At 38.6% G+C, this 9,094-nt stretch overlaps 1 pseudogene; it reads right to left on the bottom strand.

The window, feature by feature from the left end:
* Nucleotides 1-1,553, bottom strand: part of LOC104222342 (polyubiquitin-like) — a 37,629-nt pseudogene extending 36,076 nt beyond the window's left edge.
* Between the last annotated feature and the right edge of the window lie 7,541 nt (nucleotides 1,554-9,094).

Here is a 9,094-nt window from a genome sequence, read left to right on the forward strand (position 1 = left end):
TGTTTAACTGTTGTTCCCTTGCCGGGGTCTCTATTACTATTTTGTTTATTCTCTTGCCCCTTTGCTTGTGATTGTTGTTTGGGTGAGGAAGAGTGTTAAAATACGAAGGGTGATGACATGCATTGTTTGTTATTGTGAGGAAAGAGTATAAAGCACGAAGGGTGATGCCGTGCCGCACGACGTACCATTCCGTACCGAATCTATTGATTATATGGTGAGAAAAGAGAGTAAAAGCACGAAGGGTGATGCCGTGCACATTTTGATTATATGATTGTTTTGGTGAGGACGAGAGTAAAAGCACGAAGGGTGATGTCGTGCACATTTTTATTATATAACTGCTTTGGTGAGGCTGAGAGTAAAAGCACGAAGGGTGATGTCGTGCAATTGTTGATTTCTGCTTCCTTGTTGATATTCTAGTTATGTTGTTTCTTTCCTTACATGATGCCTTTCTATTCGGAACTAATATCTTCCCCACAACATGTTTCCCCCTCCCACATTGACTGGTTATTTCTGTATTGTTTTCCTCTGTATATATATATATATATGAACTGCACAGGTTTATTTGGTAGTCTGGTCCTAGCCTCGTCACTACTTCGCCGAGGTTAGGCTAGACACTTACTAGCACATGGGGTCGGTTGTGCTGATACTACACTCTGCACTGTGTGCAGATCCAGGAGCAGCTTTCGGACAGTAGTTGGAGTGCTTCCTTCAGTCCACCCGGAGACCCAAGGTAGACTTGCAAGCGTCCGCAGGCCCTGGCGTCTCCCTCTATCTCTATTTCCTGTTTCATTTCCTTTTGTTCAGAAACAATGTATTGTATTTCTTCAGACCTTGTATGTAGTAACTCTTAGATAGTCTGTTACACCGTGACACCAGGTTTTGGGGTATTTGAGGTTTTAAAAGTTGTAATAGACGTAGCCTTAAGATATATACTTGTTGACTTCCGCTTATTTATTTAAAATTCCGCTTTTATCATATTATCGACTGGTGTTTGTTAAAAGAAGCAAAAATGAAAGTGTAGCAAGTAGTCAAGGTTTGGCTTACCTAACTCCCATTAGTAGGCGCCATCACGACTCCCGAGGGTGGAAAATCCGGATCGTGACAGATGGAGTGTCCAATTTTTTCTAATATGATAATCAAAAAGAGTTTTCTCATTTTCTAAAAGTTTACCATCTAAGAACATATGTAACTTATCCTTATAATCTCCTTTTTCTTGGACCATCTTTTTCACATTTTCAATTGTATAATTACTTGTAACATCTAGTGTAATTTTCCCCCCTTTATAAGTCCTAACAAAAATTGGATAAACTTCTTCTTCTCTATAACCTCCGCGAAGACGCAACACAAGATGGAGAGTGGATTCCTTCTGGATATTGTAATCAGCAAGTGTTCGACCATCCTCGAGTTGTTTTCCAGCAAAAATTAACCTTTGTTGATCTGGAGGAATTCCTTCCTTGTCTTGAATTTTTGTTTTAACATTTATCAATGGTGTCCGAGCTCTCAACCTCGAGTGTAATGGTCTTTCCTGTGAGTGTCTTAACAAAGATTTGCATCTGTATAATTGCATGCAATGAGAAATTAAAGTATTGGACATCACGGAGAATCATTAGTAAATTAAGAGAAGGAAAACTAAAAATCATAAACACTAACTTATGACATGATAACATATGATTAGGAACTAGATCTAAGAAATATAATACTATATATTAAGATCCATATTGAATGGAGCCTTGCAGCAACCGTAAAGTTGTCTCCATATGACCTATAGGTCACGAGTTCGAGCCGTGGAATCAACCACTAACGCTTGCATCAGGGTAGGTTGCTTATATCATACCTCTTGGGGGGGAGGAGGGCCAGGGGCATAGGCACCTGAAGCGGTGTCACCTGACATCGCTTAGTGGAAATCTTTGTCACACCTCGTTTTTCCGCCCCCGCGAGGGGTGAAGGAGTTTTTTCCAATTAAAGGACAATCGAAACGGAATTTGTTTATTTATTTCAGAGTCGCCACTTGGGAGATTTAGGGTGTCCCAAGTCACCAATTTAATCTCGAATCGAGGAAAAGAATGACTCTGTATTACAGTCTGCGAACCAGAAATCCGGATAAGGAATTCTGTTAACCCGGGAGAAGGTGTTAGGCATTCCCGAATTCCGTGGTTCTAGCACGGTCGCTCAACTGTCATATTCGGCTTGTTTATCTGATTTTATACAATTATGCGCTCTTGTGCAAGTTTTAACTCTTTACCACTTTTATTATTATATTTTAAAAAATGTGAACATTGTTTAAAAAGAACATGTCTTTGGATTGCGTCACATGAAATGCACCCGTAATCTGGAACACATTTTTATTCAATGTTTTGGGATTTGGATTTGGGTCGCATGAAATGCGCACCCGAGTTTAAGAAGGTAAGATTAATTAAATCGCGCGCCTAAAGCAATTAGCGTATTATTATTTCTGGGTAAGGCCATGGAATTTTGCTAAACGGCTCATCCCGAAGTCTAAGTAATTTTAATTAAACATTTATCGAGGGCCCCGCAATTTGTGCGTTTTATTGGGCGAGGCTCGTCTCATTTATTTTAAAAGGATAATCCTAAAGTGCCTACATTTTTTCTATTAAAATTGTCTCTACAAAATGAAAGAGAAAAGGTCTTAATTTATACATGCTTGAGTTGTTATAGTTGGATTTCGAATATGATTCATAAATTCTGAAAATGATACAAGCAGGGCAGTACGTTGCCAATGCGGGCCCAGGCCCAATGTGTATGGTATAAAACTAGACATGGGCCGTCTTATTCACATGTTACTACCTAGTTACGTTATACTAGGCATGTTCTCAGTTTGTCAAATTAAAAAAACTTAGCAATCTAATTTTAATCCTAAACCATTTACATGCTGAAATTAACCAATATTATTTAACTAAACAATATTCCTACAAGTTCCGAAATGGTCTATTCGTTTGATTTTTAACTAGACGGAGTTACTACACCATTTATTTATTTTTAAGCAATATATATAGATAGTTCATCCGTTAAGCTATCGTCAGATGTTCCACTATATATATTAAATAGCTACATGATTCTGATTTTTGTAAGCTAAATAATTTATATATACAAATAAAATTCAGAATATAATTAAAATAAATTTAGAACTTCAACTCTTCATTTTCGTATTCGTGCTTCCTGTTTCAGTTTACAATAATCAGCATGTCAGTTGTGTACCTGATATTGGAAGCAAAAGAAAAGGGAGATCAGCAGAAATTCAGTAGCATACAACAATAGCAACCGCAACAACCAGTAACAACCAGCAACGAGAAACTTAGTGACAGATTTTAAAATCAAGACAAAAATCTAGAAGCACCAACAACAATCAACGGACAGAAGCAAAGGGAATCTTTTCAGATTTTTGAAAGACTAGTTAGTGTTTAACCCTTAATTTCTGAATCCGTATATCAGAATATTTGGATTGTATATCAGGTGTATACTATTCTTCTTTTGAATTTCCAGAATGTTTTTCTTTTTATTTTCTGAAGTCTTAGTATTTTTCGGAATTTCCTCTCTCTTAAAATTTTCTTCTGTATTCTGTCCGTCCTCTTTTTTCTGTCCTAAAAATCTGATCAAGTTCTCTTATTCATATCTCATCTCAAACCCTTTAATAAATTAATAAAACCACACTTTCTCCTACCAAACACATTATCTTCCCACTCATCCCCCGCTACATTAAACAAATATATCAACCCCACCCCATTACATCTTGTCCCCCATGCCTAACATAAACAAATACAATATTCCCCTCCACTACATTATGTCTTGTCCCCCATTATATTAAACAATTATATCACCCACACCCCATTACATTTTGTCCCCCATGCTTAACATAAAGAATTACAAAATGTACAATTCCTAAACTACCCCTCCGACCTTATTGCAATTAACATTTTACCCCTGAACGTACTGCAATTTACCAAACTACCCCCATCAGCTATAACCAATCAATTAATCAAACTCAACCAAAATATAGCCAATATGACCAATTTCTACACAAATTCAAACAACAAATCACATGAACACGATTTCTGAACCAATTCAACAACAAATCACATGAACACAAATTGAACAACATCAAATTAATGTGCATAAATTAACCATATTGGGAACCAATCCTGGTTAACTTAGACCAAAAATTGATGAGCAAGGAAACAACAATATTAACAACACAATACATGATTCAAACTAAATCAACAAATCAAAAACCAAAACATAAACTCACATTAAATTACTGGATGAACTTCAAACAAAGAATAAACATGTATTATATCCATATTAAATAACAAACATGACGGATTCAAATGATTTAAACTAAATCTAACAATATTAAAATTAAACTAACAGTTTCTTCTACAAAAATACAAAATAAAAGCACATGAAATAAACTGAAAAACTAATTAATCAAAGTTCCATTTGAATCTGAAAATTAAATCAACAAAACATATGAAAAAACTAGAAAATTATTTCAACGATGAACAAACAAAACAAGAATTGAATCATTTATCGATTTTGGATCCGAAAAATATCAAACAAAAATATGGACAAAATGAAACTTAAAAAATCCACTAACCGGATCGAAACGACGAAAACATCGAACGGAAAGTAGTTTGGTTGTTTGGAAGAGGACGAAGAAGGAGACGTAATAGTAGCAGCTCGATGGCATGAAGGACGCAGCATCCGGGAACGAGCCGGAGAAGAGAAAGCAACCAACATGACGGGCAACGGACAACGGAGAAGACCAGCGACGGGCAGCAACTACAGTGACGCAGCCATGGCAGAATCAACACGACGGAGAAGAAGCAGCGAACTGGAGCTTGTGGACGCAGCCATGGTAGCGAGGAGAAATAGTGAACGGAAGAAGCCATGGTAGCGAACTGGAGCTTGTGGACGCAGCCATCGTTCCTAGCTGGATGTAACGGAAGCAGCAAAGGCGAGCTGGAGCGCAGTGACGGGCAGCAGCCATGGACGACGTCGGACGAAGAAGAAGCAACGATCAACGTGAACTTGAAGAAGAAGAAGAAACACGGGCAGCGGGGGTGTGTGTGTTGCGTTGCCGTGGTTGTGTGTGTGTGTGTATGTGAAGGAGAAGAGGCGGGGGAAGGGCAGCCATTGATGGGTTTGTTTGGAGCTTTTTGGAGAAGAAGATAGAGAGGGGGGCGGGTAGGTAGTGTTTTTTTAGGGTTTTGTTTTGTTTTGTTTTTGGTAAAAAAATTGAAAAAATGAAAAATGAAGAGGGGGAGTTGGGTCTTTGGGTTATGGACCGGGTCGACCCGGTTTCAAATGGACCGGGTCATGGGGAAGGTTGGGTATTTTTTGGGTTTGTGGCTTGAATTTGAAGAAGAGCCCAATTCCGATTTTCTTTACATTTTTGTTTTCTTTTCTTCTTTTATTTTTCTAAAACTAAATTCTAAAAATCCTTAAATTATCATATGGAACTAAATTAATTTATAAAAGCGCAAATTAACTCCCAATAACAATTAACACACAATTAAGTAATAATTAAGCATGAAATTATACAATTGGACATTAAATGCTAAAAATGCAAAAGATGCCTATTTTTGTGATTTTCATTTTTTGTAAAACAAACTTAATCACTAACAATTGTAGGATTAAATCCTAAATGCAAATGCGACATATTTTTGTATTTTTTTATTAATTTAACAAATAAACATGCGCAGACAAATGCGAATAATTATCCAAAAAATACCACAAAATTCAAAAAATTGCACACCAAGGAAAATTGTTTTATTTTGAATTTTTTGGGAGTAATTCCTTCATAGGGCAAAAATCACGTGATTACAGCTGCCCCTCTTTGCCCGAAGACACGAAGGGTTTTCGTGCAAAGATAAAGTGAGCGATTTTTGCCCATCCGAGTACTCCGTGTGAAGCATTTTTTGAAAGATTTGACCGAACCTTTGCTTCAGAGGTTTCCTACATATCCTGGGCTGAACAGGAATCAGGTCAATGTAGTTCGGGAAGTTTTGGTAGCTGGGACTACCGTGGGACTGCAATGTTGCCGTTGTTGCATGCTACTTTCACTTGTTTGCTGACCTCCTTATTACACCGTGCTTAAAAGAAAACAAGAAGCTAGGCTAGACTGCAACTTGTTCTTGTTGCCTTGCTTTCTTGTCTGCTTGCGTTTCTTTCGGTGCTTTTCTTCCGAGACTTCTGGGGATGACACTGGCCTTTTGCTTTTTTGAATGCCAATTTTTCATCATTTTGTTCGGTCCGCTGGGGACATGGCTTTCTTCATTAAGCTTTTCGGCGGTTCCTCTGGGGATACGGCTTTCTTCATCAGATTTGTTATGCCGGGCATAATTTAATGTTCACGGGCCGCTTCTTTCAAGACGCGTCCTTTCTTCCTTTTGACTCAGGCGCTTGAATTTGTGCTGGGACCTCTTGTTGCAACCTTCTGCTTCCCGGTGCTGGGGATTTTTATTGTTTCCTGCTGGGGATTCCTGTTGTAACCTTCTGTTTTACTATCTTCTGACTTGATCTTGAAATGTATTCCTCTGTTGTATGGGCGGGCTCCCAACTTCAACACTTGAAAAGTAAAGACTGAAATGTATTCCTCTGTTCTTATGGGCGGGCTCCCAACTTCAACACTCGAAATGAAAAGACTGAATGTATTCCTCTTTTCTTATGGGCGGGCTCCCAACTTCAATACTTGAAAAGTAATACTGAAATGTATTCCTCTGTTCTATGGGCGGGCTCCCAACTTCAACACTTGAAATGAAAAGACTGAAATGTATTCCTCTGTTCTATGGGCGGGCTCCCAACTTCAACATTTGAAATGAAAAGACTGAAATGTATTCCTCTGTTCTATGGGCGGGCTCCCAACTTCAACGCTTGAAATGAAAAGACTGAAATGTATTCCTCTGTTCTATGGGCGGGCTCCCAACTTCAACAACAACTTTAAAAATAAAATGCCATTCCTTTCTTTAGGTTGGCGAGATTTCAACAACTTTTTTAAAAATAAAACGCCTTTCCTCTCTTCAGGCGGGCTCCGGACTTCAACAACTTTAAAAAAATAAAACGCCTTTCCTCTCTTCAGGCGGGCTCCTGACTTCAACAAACAACTCTGAAAATAAAACGTCTTTCCTCTCTTCAGGCGGGCTCCTGACTTCAACAACAATTTTGAAAAATAAAATGCCATTCCTCTCTTCAGGCGGGCTCCTGACTTCAACAAACAACTTTGAAAATAAACGTCATTCCTCTCTTCAGGCGGGCTCCTGACTTCAATAACAACTTTAAAATAAAAATGCCATTCCTTTCTTTAGGTTGGCGAAATTTCAAAAACTTTTTAAAAAAAAAACGTCATTCCTCTCTTCAGGCGGGCTCCTGACTTCAACAACAACTTTAAAAATAAACGTCATTCCTCTTTTCAGGCGGGCTCCTGACTTCAAATAAACAACTTTTAAAATAAACGTCATTCCTCTCTTCAGGCGGGCTCCTGACTTCAACAACAACTTTAAAAATAAAACGCCTTTCCTCTCTTCAAGCGGGCTCCTGACTTCAACAAACAACTTTGAAAATAAACGTCATTCCTCTCTTCAGGCGGGCTCCTGACTTCTACAACAATTTTAAAAATAAAACGTCATTCCTCTCTTCAGGCGGGCTCCTGACTTCAACAACTTTAAAAATAAAATTCCATTCCTTTCTTTAGGTTGGCGAGATTTAAACAACTTTTAAAAAAAAACGTCTTTCCTCTCTTCAGGCGGGCTCTTGACTTCAACAACTTTGAAAAATAAAACGTCATTCCTCTCTTCAGACGGGCTCCTGACTTCAACAAACAACTTTTAAAATAAACGTCATTCCTCTCTTTAGGCGGGCTCCTGACTTCAACAACTTTAAAAATAAAATGTCATTCCTTTCTTTAGGTTGGCGAGATTTAAACAACTTTTTTAAAAAAAAAAACGCCTTTCCTCTCTTCAGGCGGGCTCCTGACTTCATCAACTTTGAAAAATAAAACGCCATTCCTCTCTTCAGGCGGGCTCCTGACTTCAAACAAACAACTTTTTAAAATAAATGTCATTCCTCTCTTCAGGCGGGCTCCTGACTTCAACAAACAACTCTGAAAATAAAATGTCATTCTACAGGTGGGCTCCTGACTTCAACAACAACTTTGAAAAATAAAAACGCCATTCCTCTCTTCAGGCGGGCTCCTGATTTCAAACTTTAGGAGGAAATGCCTCTCCTATGGGTAAAACTAAACTTAGGAGGAAATGCGTCTCCTATGGGTACAAATAAACTTAGGAGGAAATGCGTCTCCTATGCGTGAACCATTTCCTTATTCCTGAATTATTTACTTACCTGTGTTGTCTTCCCTCGAAACTGCTGGGGATTATTTTGCTGGGGATGAATTTTCCTTTTCTTCCTTACCCACTCTGGGTTGTCCGACCCTCTTGAAACTTGGTCGAAACTCTGTCGAGGATGCTTCTACATCTCGATGATCCGCTGGGGATAACACTGCGAACTGCTGAGTAACCCTGCTGAGGCTAACACTGCTGAGGATAACTCTGCTAAGTAAATATGTTATCTTACTCCTTCCAAAACTACTTCCTTTTAAGTAGGATGTTTCATTCCTCTGCAAACTATTTCCCCCTTTTTTTTCTTTTTTTTTCTTTTTTTTTTTTGCATAGCTTCTTCCTTCGAAGACTACCTCCCTTAAGACTCGTTTTGCCTTTCCTCGAAAGGAACCGCTGAGGATACCGATTTTCACCAAACTTGTGTTGGACTCCTCGAGACTGCTGGGGATGATACCGTTGGGGAAATTTTTACTTACCTGTTGGGGAATAAAATGTTATCAGCTGGGGATAACGCTGTCGAGGATAACACTGCTGGGAGATTTTGATTCCTTCAGAACTAGTGCTTCACTCTTCGGAAGGCTGTTGGGAATGATACTGGCTTTTTGCTTTTATGAGCACAAGTTTCATCCCTTTGTTCTGTCTACTGGGGAACAACTTCCTCCATTGAAACTTATTATGTTGGGGGCAACACTGGTTCAAAGACCACTTCCCTTGAGACTGGTGTTATCTTTATTCTTCCTCGA

This window comes from Nicotiana sylvestris, chromosome 12, assembly GCF_000393655.2.
Source record: "Nicotiana sylvestris chromosome 12, ASM39365v2, whole genome shotgun sequence".
NCBI classification, from domain to species: domain Eukaryota; kingdom Viridiplantae; phylum Streptophyta; class Magnoliopsida; order Solanales; family Solanaceae; genus Nicotiana; species Nicotiana sylvestris.